Source organism: Meriones unguiculatus, chromosome 2 (assembly GCF_030254825.1).
Source record: "Meriones unguiculatus strain TT.TT164.6M chromosome 2, Bangor_MerUng_6.1, whole genome shotgun sequence".
In the NCBI taxonomy this organism is placed as follows: Eukaryota; Metazoa; Chordata; class Mammalia; order Rodentia; family Muridae; genus Meriones; species Meriones unguiculatus.
This window is the reverse complement of record NC_083350.1, coordinates 152,737,936-152,761,213: the sequence shown is the minus strand read 5'-3', so window position 1 is coordinate 152,761,213 and position 23,278 is coordinate 152,737,936. Positions and strand designations below refer to the sequence as shown.

At 36.7% G+C, this 23,278-nt stretch overlaps 1 long non-coding RNA gene across 1 annotated transcript in view; it reads left to right on the top strand.

The window, feature by feature from the left end:
- Positions 1–8,129: 8,129 nt before the first annotated feature.
- Positions 8,130–23,278, top strand: part of LOC132652209 (uncharacterized) — a 31,822-nt gene continuing 16,673 nt past the window's right edge. Inside the window, exon 1 of the long non-coding RNA XR_009589689.1 lies at positions 8,130–8,234. This is a non-coding gene — a long non-coding RNA (uncharacterized LOC132652209). The remainder of the gene's footprint in view (positions 8,235–23,278) is intronic.

Below are 23,278 nucleotides of genomic sequence, written 5' to 3'. Positions count from 1 at the left end.
GGCTACATCTGTGCAGGGGTTGCAAGTTATCTCCAGGCATGGTCTTTGGTTAGAGTATCTGTCTCAGAAAAGACCCCTTTGCCCAGATGTTTTGGTTCTGTTCCTTTCCTTGTGAAGTTCATGTCCCCTCCAGGTCCTTCTAACTCTCCCTTCATTCATGAGATTCCCTGCACTTTGTATATAGCCTTTTGTAGTAAGACCTGATGATTGTTTGGATTTCCTCAGTGTCTGTTGTAATGTCCCCCTCTTCATTTCTGATTTTGCTGATTTGAATAGTTTTTCTCTGCCTTTTAGTTAGGCTAAGGGTTTGTTTATCTTGTTAATTTTCTCAAAGAACCAGCTCTTGGTCTCATTGATTTTTTAAATTCTTTTCTATGTTTCTAATTCATTGATTTCAGCTCTGAATTTGATTATTTCCAATCATTTACTCCTCTTAAGTGTGTCTGCATCCTTTTTTTTTCCCTAGGGCTTTTAGGTGTACAGTTAAGTTGCTTGTATGAGATGTCGCAAATTTCCTTCTGGAGGCACTTAGTGCTATGAATTTTCCTCTTAGCACTTCTTTCATTGTGTTTCGGTAAGTTGTGCCTCCATTTTCATTGAATTTGAGGAAGTCTCTAATTTCTTTCTTTATTTCTTCCTTAACCCAGCTGTCATTGAGCAGCAAGTTGTTCAGTTTCCATGTGTATGTAGGCTTTTTGTTATTTATGTTGTTGTTGAAGTCTAGTTTTAGGCCATGGTTGTCTGATAAGATACAAGGGATTATTTCAATCTTTTGTATCTGTTGAGAGTTGCTTTGTGCCCGACTCTATGGTCAATTTTTGAGCAGGTTCAATGGGTTTTCTTTTGAGTTTGTGCGAAAAGTTCTGTAGAAATCTATTAGGTCCGTTTGATTTAGGACCTCTGTAAGTGCCATTATTTTCCTATTTAGCTTATGTCTAGATGATCTGTTCCTTGGTGAGAGTGGATTGCTGGTGTCTCCCACTATTAAGGTATTGGGATCCATGTGTGATTTCAGCTTAAATAATGTTTCATTTACAAATGTGGGTGTTCTTGTATTTGGGGCATAGATGTTCAGGATTGTGATGTCCTTCTGGTGGATTTTTCTTTTGATGAGAATGAAGTACCCTTCCTCATATTTTTTCTCAAATACAGGAAATTATGAAAAGGAAAAAGAATTTAACATGATTCATTGATACTCACCACTCCTTTTCTCAACCACACATCTCTAAATTGTTAATTTTTTCTTGACTTGAAACAAATTCACTAATTATCTAGATATGGTTAACTGCTCTAACTAAACAATTCTTCAAAAAATATGTGCAAAATTTTTTTATATCACATTTACTGAAAAAGAAAAAATCTGGTAGCAGTTTAATGAAAAAATAAAAAACAAACAAAACTTCATTCATATCAGGAGCCTGGATACCAAATATTTTTCAAATCTGAGCTTCCCATGTAAGTTTACTCAAATGTTTCAAAGATTAAGACAAAATATGTTTTATTTTGTTTTGTTGTATGTGCTGAAGTGACTATTTCCAAAGATTGGGTGGGGGGGGGGGGACAGGAGATCCACTTGTTCCTTCACAAACACATTCCTCTTCTTCTGTTATCAGTATCATAGTAGGCAATTGGTCATAGGCATGCAATAACAGCTACAGGGTATGGCTGGAATCCATGGCAAATCCTATTAAATAATTCATGAAGAAAATAAAACTATGTGGGAGAAAATTTTATTTGAAGACTTATGAGAATGTAGTGGAGTAAACAAAAAAAATGACTAATATTGTTGATTATTAAAGCATGTAAGTATTACGGTGATAATATCTAACCAGTTATCCTAATCAACAAAAGACACAAACTCATAATAGATTTTAGATAAGCCTTATTTCAACTGAGGCAGGAGAGATATTAACCTCCTAAGCTACCCTTTATCTCCCAGTCCCTTATGGTATGCCAATTACTCTAATCATTCCTATCTGGGCTACTTCCCATCCATAATCCATAACTACTTGCATATGCCCCTCATTTGGCTACCCTCCTCCATCCAAGCTGATATGACCATGTGCTTCTCTCCATGACAACCCCAAGGTGTCTCTGCTCCTTGTTTCTCCCCTCTACCTATTTCATTACAGAGAGAGGCAGAGCTAAGGCTCATGGGCTTTGAGGACAGAAGGATGATGGGAGGCTCAGTAAGTATGAACAGTAAACTCATTGATTCTCCAAATTGGACTTGGTTAGAATGGTTATTTTGCTCTATTTTTGTATGTTATCTGAAGGAGCAGGCATTCCCTCACAGCAAAAGTACATCCAATACTGAGTGAGGGGTATGCAAGATTCTAAACATAATTTCTTACATTATACTGAAATGTAAAATTATTTGAAAATGTAAATTATCAATAAAATTATTTTACTTGCTGGAACTATGAATATATGTTTTATGCTCATAATGTTTTCTGTACTTTTACATCATTAATGATTTCATCTGTTTAACTATGTCATTCAAAGGTTTAAAAATAAAATTATAATGAATTTGTTGTTGATAATAAGCTCTTCCTATAGGATAATTGAACAAGCTATACTTTCCACTTTTACCTCCATCACTACAGAAAAGTGGTACAAATGTATTATTCAAATTAATCCTACTGTGATTATGGCATAGTGATAATAACGTCACAGAAGGTGTGAAGGTGATATTGTATGTAATATATGTCATTTTTTTTGCCTTTAAAAAAAGATGGAAAACAAATGAGGAATGTAGAATCTTTCAGAGGCCCTCTATGGTAGGCTCCTGTCCTGTTTCTTTTTGTCTCTTACTTCCAATTTCCATCCCATTTGTCTTTTTAAGTGAGGATTGATCATTTTATCCCAGGTCCTCCTTCTTGTTTAGCTTCTTTAGGTGAACAGATTTTAGTATGTTTATCCTATCATTTAGGTCTAGTATCTACTTATAAGTGAGTATATACCGTGTGTGTCTTTCTGCTTCGGGAATACCTCACTCATGATGATCTTTTCTAGATCCCACCATTTGCCTGTAAATTTCATGATTTCCTTGTTTTTAATTTCTGAGTAGCATTCCGTTGTGTAAATGTACCACAATTCCTATATCCATTCCTCCGCTGAGGGACATCTGGGTTGTTTCCAGATTCTGGCTATTACAAATAAAGCTGATATGAACATGATTGAACAAATGTCCTTGTTGTGTATTTGAGCATCTTTTTGATATATGCCTAAGAGTGGTATAGTTGGATCTTGAGGAAGCACTATTCCTAATAGACTGAGAAAGCGTCAGATTGATTTCCAAAGTGGTTGTACAAGTTCACATTCCCACCAGCAATGGAGGAGGAGTCCCTTTCTTCACAACCTCTCCAGCATGTGTTGTCACTTGAGTTTTTGCTCTTAGCCATTTTGATGGATGTAAGGTGAAATCTCAGGGTCGTTTTGATTTGCATCTCTCTAATGGCTAAGGACGTTGAGTATTTCTTTAAGTGTTTCTCTGCCATTCTATATTACTCTACAGAGAATTCTCTGTTTGGCTCTGCACCCCAATTTTTAATTGGATTACTTGATTTGTTGCTTTTTAACTTCTTGAGTTCTTTATATATACTGGATATTAGCCCACTGTCAAATATAGGTTTGGTGAAGATTCTTTCCCAGTCTGTAGGCTGTCGTTTTGTTCTAGAAACCATATCTTTTGTGTTACAGAAGTTTTTCAGTTTCAGTGTATCAAAGCTCATGCTAAGACTCATAACCAAACCTTGGGCAGAGTTCAAGGAATTCTATGAAAGAAGGGTGAGTTAGTAAGACCTGGAGAGGATAGGAGCTCCACAAGGACCAAATGTGTGTGGGCACAGGGGTCTTTTCTAAGACTGATTCTCCAACCAACTAGGTTATATATATGGATATAACCTATAACCCCTACTCAGACATAGTCCATAGCAGCTCAGTATCCAAGTGGATACCCTAGTAAGGGGAACAGGGACTGTCTTTGACATGAACTCAGTGGCTGCCTCTTTGATCACCTCTCTCTGAGAGGGGTGCAGCATTGCAAAGTCACATAGGAAGACAATGCAGCCAGTTCTGGTGAGACCTAATAGGTTAGAGTCAGAGGGAAGGGGAAGAGGGTAGCACCTATCAGTGGACTGAGGGAGGGGATTGGGAGGAGAAGAGGGAATGAGGGTGTGATTGGGAAGGTTCAAGGGAGGAGGGCTACAACTGGGATACAAAGTGAATAATTGGTAATAATCAAAAAATAAATAAAGCTATTTTGAAGAGGAGAGGTTAAAGTCATATAATTTCATTATAATCTATTCTTGTGATTTTTTTTCTCTTTTAACACTTTTGTTTAATACTTTACTGTGCCTTATTTATATATTAACTGTTGTAGGTTATATATGAGTAGAAAAATAATCACAGTAGCTTTGTTTAAAACTTGGTGATGTTTGCAGTTTCAGATATCTACTGATGGGTCTTCATATGTGTACTGCCACATGACAGGAGCCCACTGTGCAAGTGCATCACACTCACTGTCATACCTGCTGTGCATAACATTTCTTCCAGTCTTTTCATGTTCTTAGGTGACTTTTGAACTAGATTGCGTTCAGAGTCCATAAATAGCAATTCAGTTTCCTCAACAGAATAATTAGTCTTGAGTTCTGCCTCAAACTCTTGCCCTTTGCTATGGTAGAACTTGAAAAGTTTGCCAGATCAATGAGTCCTACTAGATAAACTGTCCTCTGTCTTTTGAAACACTGCATTTAAAAAAAAAAATTAAAGGTGAAACGACATGAGCTATTTTCTCAAAATAATTCTCTGCTTGTAAATGGAAGCAATAAAAATCTGGTGACTATTTTTTCAGAAAAAAAAAAAAAAAAAAAACAAAGACAAAAACCTGGTAACTTATGTACAGCTTCACCTTCTTGTTGGTGATGTGCTTGAGAAACAGCCTTTCTGAATTACACCTTGATAGTTCACCTCACACATGACATTCCTAATCCCACAAAAGCTCTTGTCCTAAACCACACTCCAGCTCACATTTCTATCTTAGGATCTTACTGGAATTACTCAAAATGTATTGAACCTTTACTAATAGATTCAAAATAGAAAATACAATTTAAAAATTTTATGAACTCTATGTTATGAATGTTTTTTATCCAGTGTGTGTTACTAATTGTTTTCACTGCTTATAAAACATAAACAGGGTCAGCAAGTTACCTCAGTAAACTGAGGAGCTTACCCCTAAACCTGAGAACATGAGTTTGTTCCCTAGAATTCACAAAGTAGACAAAAAGAACTGACTCCTATAAACTGCCGAATACACATGCTCTGTGGCTTTCTTGTTCACACACATAAAAACACACATCTAACAGATCACTCAATCAATCAACGTAATAAGTTTAAAAATATATTAGGAGGCAAACCATCACCACAGGGCCCATTTCCCAAAAAAGTTATCTTGAAACACTAAAGGAGTTTTGCTACAAACTCTATAATTCATCACCACCAATAATTAGGAGAGTCTCTTCCTATACCTCATCAGATGGTGACGTTCTCCGTTATGCAGTTTTCATGATGCCAACGTCAAACAAGCCAATAGGCAATAGTGATAAATGTCAATAATGGTAGAAGAGCAATGCTTTACTAAAGCACTGCTGATTAAAGTCTTTCTACTCTGTTTCTCTGAGGCTACGTTAGCATCCCAACCTTAATAACATGGTAATCTTCCTCACTGAAAATAATTGAGACACCTACACTTATGACAGCTTACACCAGTCACTCATAAGTATCTGTTATGTTCACATTATAACATGTTTTGGAGTGTATCTAGAAAGTATTTTGAGATTATATATAAAAATTCTCTCTCTCTCTCTCTCTGCCTCTCTCTCTTTCTCACTCTCTCTCACACACATTCACTCACTCACATAGAAAAATTACTCCAGTTCTGTTAAAGGTGGTATATATGTACACAGATAACTGTCTTTCAAATAATTCATAGATCATTTGTTATTGGATATACGGATTGAAAAATAGATTGTCAATAAAAATAAGTAGACTACATTAAAGATAGCTAAATCAACTTCATTACTCAAACATTTTTTTTGCAGTGTATTTTATGAGTATAAGAATGTGGCTTCCACTTATACTTGTTAGTTAGAAAAATAATCTGACTTTTGATTAATTATGCATTGCCACTTTGAATTCAATTGGCTTAATTTTCCATGGGGTCTTAACCTCTTTATATTAGCCAGTGTGCTGACATGGTTTTAAACCTTCAATTAGCATCCTTCAATTACATGAACCTGCTATTAGAAAAGGCTAACTGTCATCCCATGCTGTAATTAAACCTTCTAAAACTAAGAGATAAGAAGGGCCTTGCATCTGATAGTATCAATGAATTCTTGTGATAATTTCTAAGTAAAAATTAATAGACAGAGGTAATTTAAAATGATCAGAAAGATTATTCATTAAAAATATATATATGGCAGTTCAGTCCCCATCATTTTTCTTTATTCCTAAACAGTCAATGGGAATTGTAAAGACACTTTTGTTCAAATTATGGCAGAAAAGTTTATACTCTTTAGTATACACTGAAATTGCTCTTCACATTTAAAATGCATCAGATTATGTAAATGGTCTAATATAACGTGCCTGTCCTTCATGCTGTTTTGCTTATATTAACACAATTTTTCAACCTTTTAAGAACAGATATATTATATTTTGAAACTTATTCTTTTATAACATGATATTTATGAAGAAATTATCATTGAGTCTGTACCTGCTGTTTTGGATGGAAAGAATTCATTTACCCAAAATTGTTTTAATGCTAACATCACTTAACCATTTAAAATTGTCTTTGACTATAATCATTTCAAAATGTCTGCGACTATATAAATGTGTAGATGTAAGGGAACTTATAAAATTGAAATATATGCAGAGGTATGCAGGGATACATATGTATGTATGTACACACAATTAAATATTTTAAAATGTATGTGTCTTAAAAGATAATGTATTTACGGTATTGTGCTCATTGGTTTATATGAATACTCAATTTTAATATTTTAGAAAACATTTGTATTAAACATAGTAGGTTTAACAGACTCCTAATTAGTTTGCTTTTTCATAAGAGTAAAATGTCTACATCCAGAGAACTCACAGAAATATAATATATTACTGATTCAATGAGTTCAACTGTTATGTCCAATGTAAATAGTGAAGTTTTTCATGAAGAAGAGTCACAGTATATTTAGAAAATAAGAGCATTTATTCCAGAGAGACAACTGACATTGAAATTTAGGAGTTTAAAACTTGGCTTGCTCGGCCTTCTGGTGTTGGTCTCCTTGGTTTGCCTGTGGTGTATATGCAAGATTAGAGTCTCACAACAGCGTAATGCAGCCATGACCATTCAGGCCTTTACAGCCATTGAAGCAGGACAGTCTCCCCAAGCATGGTTGGCTACCATAAAAAGCTAAAATGTTATGCTCAGGATGCGAGGCTAAGTACTGCACTCAGGGTCAGCCGCTTTGGACCCAGAGAAGAGCAAGTCTGATTGCATGCGGGTTGATGCCCCAGGTCCTGCCTCTGAGAAAAGGTATCAGACGGGTCTGATGCTCTTTGGGTGGATGACACCTAAATGAACATCAGTACAAAGTCCCAATTTATTTCTAATATCAGAGATCAGACCTCTACTCTTGCCTGATGCGTCTAAAACAAAAAGGGGGAACTGTAGAGAGCTGAGGAATGCTATGCCTTAAAGATGGAGCTGGTTTCCGCCTTCCACCTTCCCGATGGTGAGTGCTCTCTGTCACAAACAACTCCACATTTGGCTAAGGCTTGCTTCCATGTATGTGGACCTATCTGCATTGCCCACGTGGCACGCTGGGGTTGGCTACCCAGAGGCTATTTAAGCTGTGGGCTGGCTTTCCCCAGGGTCAGATGATTGTTCAAGGTTCCTGAATAAACTGCATTGAAAAAAAAAAAAAAAAAAAAAAAAAAAACTTGGCTTGCTCAATAACTATGTAACAATTATTTGATTATTTCTAATGTATCCATGTAGTTGTTCTAGCTCATTTTTCTGTCATCATAATCAATACGAAATCCTGGATATCTGAAGTGACTATTGAGTGGAAACTTTTACATCATTGGTGAAGGCTTGAAGGCATGAATGAGAATTTAGAGCAAACAGAATTCTAAAACGGGAGTTCTTGGTTTATGATGGAAGAAATGGCACAAATATGGTAAGAGATAAAAATTATAAATTCATGGATAAGAACAAAATTGAAAGAAACTGTGCACCATTTTCTATCTCTTGCTATCTCTTTCTGGCTCTCTCTTTCACACACACACACACACACACTCACACCATAAAGGGGCATTACAGGTACACAAACACAGAAGTTCTCCAAGTGTAAATGTTACCTAGTCTGACTTGGTGAAGACAGGTAGGTGATGTTCGATGTCAGAGATAAAGTAGCTTTGCATTGCTTTCTATGGCACTGCAAGGTTTAAAAATAGACCCTCAGAAACTGGGGGAGAGATCTCAGTCAGTAACAGGCTTACTTGAAGAAGCAGGAGGACCCGAGTTTTGATACCTACCATGTAAGAAACATGATGTGTCATGTCACATCTATAATCCCACTGTCTGCCCCAACAACATTAGCAGACCTCTTTTAACTTCAGAAAAAGTATTATTCGGCTTCAGGAAAGCTTGTTGTTATTTATATAATATTTGAATTTTACTGTCTTCTAAAAATCATACTTATTTTAAATGTTATAAATTCTGACTTTGAAATATTATATTTTTTATTCTGCTAAAATGCCTAAGGGTCAGATTTTCACTTATGAGAGTTACAAATTAATGTTAAAATATATTCATTTACTTCTAATTACTATGATCACCGTGATTTCCACATGGTTAATTTTAAAAGTAGAAAATGAAAACTCACTCTAGATATTTTAATCAGTATGTGTCTGGAAGACACAGTATGCTGCCAAAATGTATCAGTTCATGCTCTCCAGTTTTCCTTATAAACAGGATCCACATTTTACTCAGGAATCAGTTAATGCCCCTGCAACTCACTGTAGTGAGAAATCTTTCTAACCTGAGAATAGTTTTCTACCTTTGTAGAGATAATTTAGACTGATTCAACTGTTCATCCATGAAATATTTCTCATGTAATTAATGAGACTTTTAATAAGAAGATCAAAAATATCTAGGCTCTCATCTGTCCCTGCCCTCGCTCTTTTCTAGCCAGGCTAGAAAACAACAAAAAGCCTTGCACATGTCATCAGCTTTTACTTAATGAGATACTAGATGAGATTTGACAGGTTATTCTAAAGGAAAGTGTACAGTTTAGGACACTATAAAGTTCTGAACTTTCCTTTATTCTGTATTTTTTTCAGTTTTTAAAACTGCAATATTTTGGGTGAGTGGTGTGTGTGTGTGTGTGTGTGTGTGTGTGTGCCTGTATGTCTGTGTGCATGTGTATATGTGTACATGTTATAGCTCAGTAGCATTACAGTGCACAAGAACAAGTCAAAGTCAACTTTCAAGATTCTGTTTCCTCCTCCCTCCTTCATCACATGGGTCATGGAGACAAAACATGAAGATTGGCATCAAGTTCCTCTGCCTGCTAAGTCATCCTGCTGGCTACTCTTTTGTATTTAAAGTTTCCAGGAACTTTTGAAAAAATATGGACACATGATTGATGAGGCTTAATTTATATTTACAACAGAGCCACTCTGGCTGCTTCGTTAAAGATGTATTAAAAAGAACAGGTGAGAATAAGTAGAGAGTGTGGTCATTTATCAGAGGAATAGAAGCAGAACAGGCACAGGAAAGCATTGAATTGTAGATATATTTTTAAATCAATACCAATGTGGTTGGTCAAAAAATGATATGTGAGTTGTGAGAATAAAATCCTGGACAGCTCTGAATTCTTCTGACAGTACAACTCAAAATGGGAGTCGGAAGTGATCGAAATGGAAGTACTATAAAAGAAATGTAAGAATGGCCACTCTAAGATCAGTTTGATCCAAATAAAATCTGATGCTGATATTAGACATACAAGAGAAATATGTAACATGGGAAACTATAAACAAAAATACAAAATGATAAGGAAGTTTGTATTGTTTATCAGTATATTTAAAACTGATATTTAAAAAAAAATCACCTATGAGGTGTCTATAGGTAGAAATAAGGTCATGTCTGAAGGCTACATCTTAGCTTCTGAAGAGAATCAGAGTGGGTAATAGAGCACCATCAAAAAATACTAAGAACAAATTGCTTTAGCCAGGGATGGTGATACACATGTGTAATCCTACCACTTGGGAGGCTGAGGCAATAAGATTGATATGAGTACAAGGTCATCCAGAGCTACACAGCAAGATGCCGTCTGGAAAGGAAGGAAAAGAATAGGAAAAAAAAAAAAAGAGGAAAGAGGACTCGCCTTTATGGTGGGAAATCGTGAATTAGATGCTCATAAAGAAATAGTTCTACATGAGAAAATCATCACTGTTGTAAAAAAGATTGGATTCTTCAAGGAGGAGGTATACTTAGTTGTTTAATATTGTGGAGATTGGTAATGTGAGAACTCTTCTAGTAACATAAAGGAGTGGCATCCAGAGTGGCCAAGCTTCAAGACAAATGCATTAGAGAGAGATTATAGATACAGAATAATATGTCAATTTTGATGATATATTCTAATACAAAAACATGGTGCTTAGAAATAAGTAGGCTCAGAAAAGGGTGTTTTGGCTAAGGGCTTTACTTTTGTTTGCAATAAAGAGAATGTAACAGCTTATTTACTGTTGGAATAGTAAATGGCGATGTTGAAAGTTGTAGCTCTTCGGTTTGTCTTTTCCACTAAACAAGAAGCAAGGTCAGCAGTGAGAAAGACAATAGGGAAGAGATGCTTTCTGTTAGAATGCAGAGTGTACTTTAGGATTTTTTGCAGATAATACTAGATTATTGGAGAAATGGGGGGATGCAGAGTGATGTCCTGGCAGCTTCAACATTTGAACCTTCAGTGTGTTTTATTGTAAATATACTAACATTTTGAGGTTTGTAGCCACCAGGTAAAACCAAGTAATGGTTTGAAGCAGATACACTTCTATGATCAGATTGTCAGTTCTACATATCAATCTTCTGCTGAGTTACATGAAGTAGATTTAGTACTTACAGATAAGCAAGAAAGAAACAAACAAACACAATAACTCTTGAATACAGAGGTAGAAGAAAAAGCCGAGGGAAACTACTCTTCCACTGTGCTTCCCAGCTTTCAGATTTTCATGATTATCTAGTTCAATAGCTGAGAGATGCATAAGACAGCCCACACCGGAGTTTCATACACAATGATTTGTGCTACAAGAGACTTATGGTGGGAGGTCAAAGGTCTTCAGAAAATATAAAGAATGGTCAATCAAAGATGTTGTGTACCCAAGGGTGTGGAAAATACACGAGCTATCAAGTAAGGACTGATACAGTAGTAGTTGTAAGAGGAGAAGAGTTTTTTTTTCTAAAATTTCAGGAAGATTATTGAGGTTGTGTAGGGAATGGGGAACACCAAGGAGTGTTTACGAGAAGCTGGGGAATATTGATGGCTTGACACAAATGATAGGAAGACTGAGAGCAAAAATGACAGTTTCTATGTTTGATGTGACAGTGAGTGAACAGGTCTCAAACTCTCAGCAAGTATTGAAAAACTGCAGTATTCACAATAGGAAACAGGTTTTCTTAAAATTTTTCTTTATTACTATTATTTATTGCAATTTATTCACATTTTATTTTGGCTGCAGGTCCCTCTCTCATCTCCTCCCAGTCCCAACCTAGCTCCCTACCCCCATGTCCCTCCCTTACTCCACTGATAATGGAGGTCCTCCTCCCATGCCTACCATCTGACACTAGCCTGTCAGTTCTCATCAGGACTGTCTGGATCCTCTTTCTCTGTGGCATAGTTTCCACATTGCAAGGGGGAGGTGATGAAAGAGCTGGCCATGGAGTCCATGTCAGAGACAGCCCCTGCTCCCCTTACTTGGGTACCCAAATGGAGACTGAGCTGACCATGGGCTACATCTGAGCAGAGAGGTCTATGTCGTCTCCTACGTGGTCCTTGGTTGATTCATGAGTCTCTACAGGCTACAGAACAGTTTTTATAAAAAGACTACAGCTAGGACACAAAGTGAATAAAATGTAATTAATATAATTTAAAAAAAAAAGACAGATTTAGAGGCATAGTGACCTAGGCAAAAACATGCAATGCAGAGTTACAGTCAAGGTTTAAAAATATGCTTGCTCCCCTTACTAGGCCTGCCTTTGGGAAACAGGGGCTGTCTCTAACAGGAATGCAGTGGATGCCTCTTTAATCACCTCCCCTTCAGGAGATACAGCCTTACCAGACCACACAGGAAGAAAATCCAGCCAGTCCTGATGAGACCTGATAGGCTAAGGTCAGATGAAAGGGAAGGAGGGCCTCCTCTATCAGAGTACTAGAGGAGGAACATGGGAGGAAAAGAGAAAGGGAGGGTGAGATTGGGAGGGGCTGAGGAAGGAGACTACAGTGGGATACAAAATTAATAAATTGTAATAAATGAAAAGCCATATATTTAGATACATACACTTGCTATATTATATAGAGAGTTTATACTGCTGTGTACACCTTTATCTGTAATTAAAAATCTTGTGGTATTATTTTTTTTTTACTTTTCCTTATTTCATTTTTAGTGTGAAGTTATCAATTTTCATTATTTTCAATTAACATCTCATTTTGTTATCATGTTTGTTTATTATGAATTATGCTATTTTAGTTTTAAATTTTCTACATATAGTTTGTTGAAGTTTCTGTTCCCTAAAGAATATCCATTTCAATAAGATGAAAACACTAGGTCTTATCTGTCATTTTATAAAATTTCATTTCTTTTTTAATTTATTTATTTTTATTGATTACAGTTCATTCACTTTGTATCTCCCCATAAGGCCTCCCAGTCCCATCTTCCCTCCCCCTTCTTCACGCATGCCCCTCCCCAAGTCCACTGATAGGGGAGAATTTCATTTCTTATAGATACATTTATGGTTATAAAGTATTTTACCAAAAGTTACACTTTGGTATTTTTTTCAACAGAGTTTGAATGTATTCTTTAACTCAACTGCAGAGGTACAAGTACACATTTGTAAATTAGCTTTTAAATAATAACTAAAAATTGTCCACCTGATTAAATCTCAATAGTTATGTTATTTACTTGATTTTGGTTAATGTTCAATAATTATAATGGAAAAACTATTGTATCTCTTTATAAAGTAAGGAATTATTCTCATTTGCAATAATTTTGCTTGGAGTTGCTTAGTGATTTTATTGATTTGTGAATTGTCATCTGTTAGGGGTTGGTCTGGTGTTAAGCATACACTTGCTAAATACTGGGCCACAATATCTGGTTGCAGTCCAGATGAGTGCAGTCTCATGTACGCTGGTTTTTGTGGTATAAAATTTGCTCAACAATTATCTCTGAGTGGCTAATAAAAAAAGGCTGGACAACCTGTAACTGGTGATATGTACTTATTATTTCCAGAAAATACTAATAATAATGACAGTGAAATTTAAACATCATCATATACATAATTTATAAGGCCCAAACTATATACTGATTATTACAATATTGAACGTAGATAAACTATTAAATTACAAAATAATTTTCTACTGAGCAATAAAATGTTCAAAGTTTATGTCAAGAACACTTTCTAGACTTTTTCTTTGTGTTTGGTAATGTAACTCTTAATATGTTCAAATGAATTTGTTTTTAAATACACAGAGATGTGCCCAGATTATTTTATACTTGTTTGCTGCCTGAATTATTTTTATCTGTCTTCCAGATTGTCTGCTAGCTCATTATTAAGTTAGTTTATGTTTATGGGCAACTTTCTATTGAATTACACTAAGGGAAAAGCGTATGAAACAGAGCTGAGATAATCTCATTTTAAAAAGACTGTATTTATTCAGGGATGACTAGACTTTTAAAACTCTGAGTTTTATCAATTGTCTTGTCTGCAGGTTGAGGAAATCATATTACAAGAAAACCAGTAGCAATTATGTTACACAAAGAATATATATTGATAGCTGTTTCAAAAATAGCAGGCTGGGTGATATACCCAAAGTTAAGAGGGGTTTTAAATTAATTTTCACATTGTCACATAGTCTTCAAATTATTTTGTTGCATTTCAAATGTATAGAATAAACTATGGTTTTGCTCAAACTGATATAAATCATTTTAATATAGAAAATGAAGCCACTGGGCTTGAGTCTTAGGATACAAAAATTAAAGTTTGAATGTAATGAAAAGTAAAGAGAATGAAAAGTAAAAGTTGTATGCTGGAAAAATGTTAACTTCACTCAATGACTTTATTTTTTTATCATACGTATTCAAATCTTGCTACTTATCCAATAGTTAATTTTCCACAAATTAAAGTACGATTTTATGTCTCGCTAAAGTGCAAAGTTGCTTGCCAGGAAATCTGCTTCAAACTTCTTTTTTTTAAGTCCTGTTTTTCTTATATTTTATTTTCCTAAAATTTTTCATCTACAACATGGAAAATTACTTTCTCTTTTTAATCTTTTTGATTTTTATTAATTACAGTTCATTCACTTTGTATCCCCCCTGTACCTCCCTCTCTCCTCCCCTCCAAATCCCACTCTCCCTCTTCCCCACCCATGTTCTCCTGCCAGTCCACTGAAAAGGGATTTACCTCTGATCCTATTCTATTAGGTCTCATCAGGAGTGGCTGCATTGTCTTCTTCTGTGGCCTAGTAAGGCTCCTCCTCCTACAGGGGGAGGTGGTCAAAGATCAGGCCAATCAGTTCATGTCAGAGACAGTCCCTGTCCCCATTACTATGGAGGCAGCTTGGACACTGAACTGCCATAGGCTACCTCTGTGCAGGGGTTCCAGGCCATCTCCATGAGTGGTCCTTGGCTGGAGTATCAGTATCAGAAAAGTCTAGACTCCTGTGCCTAGACTTTTGGATCTGTTGCTTCTGGTACTCCTGTCCTTTCCGGGTCTTACTATCTCCCCCTTCTTCCATAAGATTCCCTGCACTCAGACCAAAGTTTGGCTATGAGCCTCAGCATCTGCCTCGATACCCTGCAGGGTAAAACCTTTCAGAGGCCCTCTGTGGTAGGCTCCTGTTCTGTTCCCTGTTTTCTCCCTCCTTTGATGTCCATCTTCTTTGCCTTTCTGAATGGGGATTGGATATCTTAGCCAGAGTCCTCCTTCCTGATTATCTTCAAAAGTTTTTATGTAAATATGTGTGTATATGTGTAAGCGTGAATGTCTATGATGTATATACACACATTTATGTCCACACATTTGTATGCTGAATTGTGTGTGGGTATCTCCAGAGTCAAGAGAGAGCACCGTATCCCTTACAGCTTGAGTTATGGACAGTTGTGAATCTGCCTCAAGTAGGTACTGGAAACTGACTTCAGGCCTTCTGCAAGAGAAACAAGTACCCTTTATTGCTATGCTCTCTCTCCAGCACAAAAAAAAAAATACTTCAGATTTGGGTTGCACTAGTCTTTCTGATTGGAACTTTCCATCCATCCCATAGCAGTTATATCCCACTTTCCTTTATAAAAGAGGAGTTGACGGTCACTTTCATATTCATATTTCTTCATGGTATTCATTCAATAATTCCTCCTTTTCATCCACATTGAGAGTCACTTCAGTTTTGTTTGGTTTCCTTGACCTCAGTGGTTAAATCTGCCCTTACTTCCTTAATTATTCTGTAATATTTGCGTATGCTTTCCTAGGTAATAATATCCTATTTCTCTGAAATGTCTTTAAAGAGATCCTTATCCTCTAATGTTTCTGCAAAAAATTACTATTCATTAAATTACTTAAAGGATTAAAAATAATTTGCATACTTAGCAGTAGTTTAAAATCACACAGAAACTGATTATATATATATATATATATATATATATGCTGCAGACTTTATATTAGAAATTACAATAAATCTCTCTGATTAGATATGTGTGTTTTGTGGAATGCATAGAAATATTCAATGTTTTGGCGCCTTCGTGTGAAATAAATTTGCTTAAAGCAGTACCAGAGTATTTCTGTGCTTGAAGATATCTTTCATAACCACAAGTACAGCACATTAGGAAGAGAATAATGTAAGGAAAGGTAATTTTATAACTATCAAGAATTAAACGGAAGTCATAGAAACTCAAATAAATGGAGTGATTCTATGTATAAGAGCAATATATGCCAAAGAAAAACTAACACTAATCCATTTTCATCTAAGATTAATTTTTAAATGATAAAACAAATGTATCATTTGAAAAATACTGACATAAACAGTAACTTTATTCTAACTGGGGATACTGTTTTGAAGCTGTTCCTGATTAAGTATGGTGAAGACCATCTGCAGACACCACGACAATCAATTCACTTGACAACAGCCATGAGTGCTTGAAAATTTTTGATGATTCATTCTGATGTATTTTAAATTTTAGGAGGACTTAATGGCACTGCAGAGAACTGAAATGACTTATTACTTTTCTGTAACATTTTATATGTCATGTCCTACAAACACATAAAAAAATTTACTAAGAAAAGCTGTCAGTGATTTATTAGATCCAGTGATTACCATCTTTTTCCAGTAGTACTTCATTGGTTTTGTTTTTGAGAAAATGATTCTTGATTTTATTATTCTTTCCACTTTTATATATAAAATCAATATTTGATGGCTTTCAAGAAATAGCAAATTTTGACTCATTATTTTCAAACACTTTAGTCAAGTTCTCTTTTTCCATTCTCTTCCTTTCTCTTTTGTTTCCCTTCTCTTCCTTCATTTTTTTCATTTTTATTTTTTATTATTAGTTACATTTTATTCACTTTGTATCCCAGCTGTATCCTGCTCCCTCATCCCCTCCCAATCCCACCCTCCCTTCCTTATCTCCTCCCTGCCCCTTTCCAAGTCACTTTCATCTGACCCTGTTTTATCAGGTAATTCAGGACTGGCTGCCTTGCTCTCCTCTGTGGCCTAGCAGGATTACTCCTCCCTTGGGGGGTAGGGAGGTCAAAGAGCCAGCCATTGAGTTCCTGTCAGAAATAGTCCCTGTTCCCCTTACTATGGGAATCCAATTGGTTACAGAGCTACCACGGGCTACATCCAAGCAGAGGTTCTAGGTTATATCCATATATGGTCCTTGGTGGAGTGTCAGTCTCAGAAAACACCCTTGTGTCAGATATATTTGGTCCTTGGAGCTCTTATCCTTTCCACGTCATACTAACTTCTTCCATATGATTCCTTACACTCTGCCGAAGGTTCAGTTATGGGTCTTAGTATCTGCTTTGATACACTGCTAAGTAGAGTCTTTCAGATGCCCTCTGCGGTAGGCTCTTGTCCTGTCTCTTCCTTCATTTTTGATCCCTCCTTCTTCACTTTTCTTCTTTCCTTTCATCCACCCTTCATTTATTTCTATATTAGTTTCTTCTTTCCTTCACTCTTGTCTTCTGAGACCTGCTGGACATACAACTTAGTATTTAATTATGTATATGAACAAATGAAAGTCAAAGTCCTGTCAAGACATGTATGTGAAACATTAAAATAAGGTAACAGTTATGTTGATAGAGATAAAAAGTTGTGTCTTTAGATGTAAAACGTAAAACATTGTCAAATTGTATAAATTGAGCAAAGAGTTAGATTAGGTTACCTGCCTGTACTTAACTAAAAGAGAAAAGTTGTAAAGCCTTCTGAATCATTAACTTGGAGAGAGAGGTTGCTTTATGAAAAACAGGACAAAGAACAACAATGAAGTGAGAGGACAGGATCTGTTTTTAGTTGTTTGTGTTCGTATATGTAAAGATGTTTTGAAGTAAGTCATGAATGTAAAAAGACACAGACAACATGACAAATGTGCTTTATGAAGAAGTAATTATGAAATGTTAGCTCAAAAGAAATTTTGCTTCGGAACACAGCCACTTTTTGATATTTACATTTTGTATTTCATTACCCATACATCTTTGAGTTGAAGCTCCCTCAGTTAGAGTTTTACTGGTATTTAATTTTATCTTTATCAAAGTGCTGGTACTAGAGAGCAAACAAAGGGCCTTTCACTTGTGAGGCAGTTCTTATAACAGTAAATTAGAAAAGTAAGAAATAGTCACCACTTTCAGTCTCTTTATTGTGTATGACATGCAACCTTAACCTTCAAGCATTTATGTTAGCATAGACTAAGCGACCCACAAAACATGGTAAATTAATTATCAGTCTTAAATGTGCCATTCCCATAGTATGACTGCATCCAGCCTGATCAACTTGATTAAGCTCTTTTCCAATTGAAAGAAAAATTTTCTCACAGTATCAGAGAAGAAAACCAATTTTTTAAAACTAATTTATTTATTTTATTTACTTTACATCTTGGTCTTGACCCCATCTCTCCTCACCTTCCAGTCCTGTCCACCTTCCTTCTTGCCCACACTCTTCCCTGATTGCTGAGAAGAGGGGAGACCCTTTCCCACTCACCCCATCTCATCAAGTCTTATCAGAGCTGAGCATGTTTGTTTCCCCTGTGGCCAGGCAAGGAAGTCCCTCTGGAGGGAAGTAATTGAAAAGTTGGCAAGAGAGTTCACGTCAAAGAGAGACCTCATTCCACTTATGAGACCCAAAGTACCAATCAGCTACATCTTTGTAGGGGCTTAGGTACAGTCCATGCAAGGTACTTGTTTATGCTTCAATCTTAGCAGGCTCCCCTTGGCCCTGGTTAGTTGGCTCTGTTAAATCAGAACATTCTCACAATGCTCATCAAGGCAGAGCATGGAAAAGTTCAGAATGGAAGCACCATTTTCATGAATTGATAAAGCCAGTTTTATGTATGAAAAATATATGTGTGTGTGTGTGTGTGTGTGTGTATACATAGATATGTAACAGAAAGTTACAATAATTTTATTACTTAAACATAAAAAAACAGAAATTCAATATTTTAAATGGTTTATACAAGGAGTCCAGTAAAAGCAATGAGAATGAACTAACAGAGAAAATTGGCTTAAACAGTGGAGTCATTGTCAAGTGAACAAGACCATGTAACTCTCATGTACACTGGATTGATGGTGGAATTTTCCTGAGCTTGTAGACCTTGTCTAGAAAAACTTTAGACTCCAACTAGCAGATCTGAAAATAAAAATGTCTTTATTTCTGTAAAGTTATTTGTATCAGGGATTCTTTCCAAGTGAAAACAAAAACAATTGATGTAATCAGTTGCATTATATTTTAAGTTCTAGGGATACTTCTCTTATTCATCAAATATTTTGGTTTAGTGCTCTGTATTTTGCCTTCATGCTTTCTAATTTGACAATCAAAGCTATTGTTTAGTGTAACTTACGTACGGTTCATATGGTTTTCTCACACACCTGGATAACTCTTGCCTTGAAAGGTGTTTTCTTAAAAGATAAATAGATTTTCTCATGTAACACAGATTCTCAAATGAGGACAAACACTTAGAGGAGTGCTTCCCACTCTTCCTTTCCCTTTGGTCGCTCTTTTCTTCCTTTTCCCTCCCTCTTTTCTTCCTTCCCTTCCTTTCTTCTTTCCTTTGCTCTCATTCCTTTATTAATCACTCAGCTGCCATAACAAAATAGAATGAACCATGTGGCTTAAAGAACAGTTTTCCCCCTGAGGCTTAAAGACCAAAGTTGCTGCGGTGAAGTCTGTTGTTGGTGTTTGACCAGGCAACTGTGTACATTCTATGTCCTTTTCTGTGCAGGGATAGATACCTTGTGGTACACCAAGGTACAAGTGCTAGTCCATGTGGGCTAGTGCTAATGGTGCAGAGATCTATGCAAGGACCTTCACTAGCCTAAACACACTTCCTTTGAGGTTCTGTGGTGAGAAAGGGAGCCAACGTATGAATGTTCGTAGGATATACTTCAATTAAAACATCAGACAACCAACAATAACATCACTGGATATTCCCAAGAAAATTTTTCCTTGTCATTTCTTCTCAAAATTGTTTTCTTTGCATTGTAAATTTATCTAAGTTAACTGAAATAAATAGCTACTTGTGTAAAATTTTGAAGGTACTGAAGAGCCTTTCTTGAGGTTAGCAGTGGAAGTAAATACTACATCATAGTATTATAAAATCTTAAAAATGTTAAGAATGTATAATATAATTTTAGGGGGAAACTTCTTTAAATAATAATAAAAATAGCATATTCAGATTTTCCCAATTGATTAGGAAATTAGCATTCGAATACAGGTTTAGAAACTAACTTCCAAGTCAGATAAGAAATAAGATATTAAATAATTTCAATTAACATGTGTATTATTAATGAAGATGTTTAAAAAATGGGATGCTGGATTAACATAGTAAAAATGGCCATCTTAACAAAAGCAATCTACAGATTCAATGCAATGCCCATCAAATTACCAACACAATTCTTTACAGACCTGGAAAGAAAAATTCTCAACTTCATATGGAATAACAAGAAACCCAGAATTGCTAAAACAATCCTCTACAATAAAAGATCTTCTGGAGGTATCTCCATCCCTGATCTTAAGTTGTACTATAGAGCAACAGTTTTAAAAACTGCATGGTACTGGCATAGAAACAGAATGGTGGATCAATGGAACCGAACAGAGGACCCAGAAATAAACCCACACACTTATGGACATCTGATATTTGACAAAGACACCAAAACCATACAATGGAAAAAAAGATAGCATCTTCAACAAATGGTGCTGGTCCAACTGGATGTCTACATGTAGAAAAATGAAAATAGATCCATATTTATCACCCTGCACAAAACTGAAGTCCAAGTGGATCAAAGACTTCAACATAAAACCAGACACATTAAATCGGCTTGAAAAAAAAAAGTGGGGAATACCCTAGAACTCATTGGTACAGGGGAAAACTTCCTGAACAGAACACCAACAGCACAGGCTCTAAGAGCAACAATCAATAAATGGGACCTCATGAAACTGAAAAGCTTCTGTAAAGCAAAGGACACCGTTATCAAAACAAAGCGACTGCCTACAGATTGGGAAAGAATCTTCACCAACCCTTTATCTGACAGAGGACTCACATCCAGTATATATAAAGAACTAAAGAAGCTGAAAAAAAGCAAACCAAGTAATCCAATTAAAAAATGGGGAACAGAGCTAAACAGAGAATTCTCTGGAGAGGAATACCGAATGGCAGAGAAGCACTTAAAGAAATGCTCAACCTCACTAGCCATTAGGGAAATGCAAATCAGAACAACCCTGAGATTTCACCTTACACCCATGAGAATGGCCAAGATCAAAAACTCAAGTGACAACACATGCTGGAGAGGTTGTGGAGAAAGGGGAACCCTTCTCCACTGCTGGTGGGAATGTAAACTTGTAGAACCACTCTGGAAATCAATCTGGCGTTTTCTCAGACAACTAGGAATAGTGCTTCCCCAAGATCCAGCCATACCACTCCTAGGCATATATCCAAAAGAGACTCAAGCACACAAAAAGGAAATTTGCTCAACCATGTTTGTAGCAGCTTTATTTGTAATAGCCAAAAGCTGGAAACAGCCCAGATGCCCCTCAACTGAAGAATGGATGCAGAAATTGTGGTATATCTACACAATGAAATATTACTCAGCAATGAAAAATAAGGAAATCATGAAATTTGCAGGTAAATGGTGGGATCTGGAAAGGATCATCCTGAGTGAGTTGTCCCAGAAGCAAAAAGACACACATGGTATATACTCACTCATATACACATACAACATAGGACAAACCCACTAAAACCTGTGCATCTAAAGAAACTAAGCAAGAGAGAGGACCCTAACTAAAATGTCCAATCCCCATCCGGAAAGGCAAAGAGGATGGACATCAGAAGAAGAAGAAAACAGGAAACAACCTAGGAACCTACCACAGAGGGCCTCTGAAAGCCCCTGCCCTATAGACTATCAAAGCAGATGCTGAGCCTGATGGGCAACTGTTGGGCAGAGTGAATGGAATTTTATGTAAGAACAGGGACATAGTAATAGCTGGAGAGGACAGGGTCTCCACAAGGAGAGCAACAGAACCAGAAAATTTGAACACAGGGAACTTCCCAGAGACTCATACTCCAACCAAGGACTATTCATGAGATAACCCAGAACCCCTGCACAGACGTAGCCCAGGGCAGTTCAGAGTCCAATTGGGTTACATAGTAATGTGAAGAGGGACATAATCTGATTGGCCTGCTCTTTGATCACCTCCCCCTGGGAAGGAGCAGCCTTACCAGGCCATAGTAGAGGACAATGCAGCCACTTTTGATGTGAACTGATGGACTAAGATCAGAAAGGAGAGGAGAACCTCCCCTATCAGTGGACTTGGGAAGTGGCATGCATGCAGAGGGAGGAGGGAGGATGGGATTGGGAGGGGAACAGGGAGGGGCTTATGGGGGGATGCAGAATGAATAAAGTATAATTGATGAAAAATTTAAAAAAAGGGAAAAAATAATTTAAGAACCTTAAATGACTTTCAAAAGTTGAGGAAAACATGGAGTTATTCAATTGGCATGGAGCACGTCTTGCCCCTGGGGGCAATCGTCTCCTGAACCTACTCAGACCTCGGACACCACCACTGCTAGTTCTAGAACTGATGCAGGATGTTCCAACGAGGGGGTTAAGGCTTCCCATAATATTTCCTATAAGCCCACACCTGTTTGTTTATATCCCCCATTTTTATTCATTATTAGCCAGATAAAGCCATGTAATTGTGGTAATGATACTTGCTTTTTTGCCCAATGATGGAATGCTAGTAAATTTAGGTATGCCCTGGTTACTCACATGCCTCACTGGGTGCCTGTGCCCATTGATGCCCCTCACGCTATGACTCTCTTCAGACAGAAAAAGGATCTTGGAATTACAGCCGCCATTGTTACTGCCATCTCATTGGCGGCTGTTGGAGCTACCACCGGGGCATTAGCCATGAGTCATACTGGGCAGACTGCTCAGACCCCAAATACTCTTTTAGCCAATGTAACTCATGCCTTAGATGTACAAAAAGAAATTAATGCTCAACTAAAAGGAGGCTTGATGGTGTTCAATCAGAGGATTGACCTGGTACAGGAGCAAATTGATACCCTATGGAAAATCGCTCAACTTGGCTGTCAATGAAAGTATGCTGGACTTTGAGTCACTAGCACACTACATGAGAATTTTTCCTGTGCTGCAAACCTGTCTAAACAATTGTCCAGCTATATTTTAGGTAATTGGACTGGAGAATTCGATACTACGATGGAGCAGCTGAGAGTGGCCATTGTCATGGTA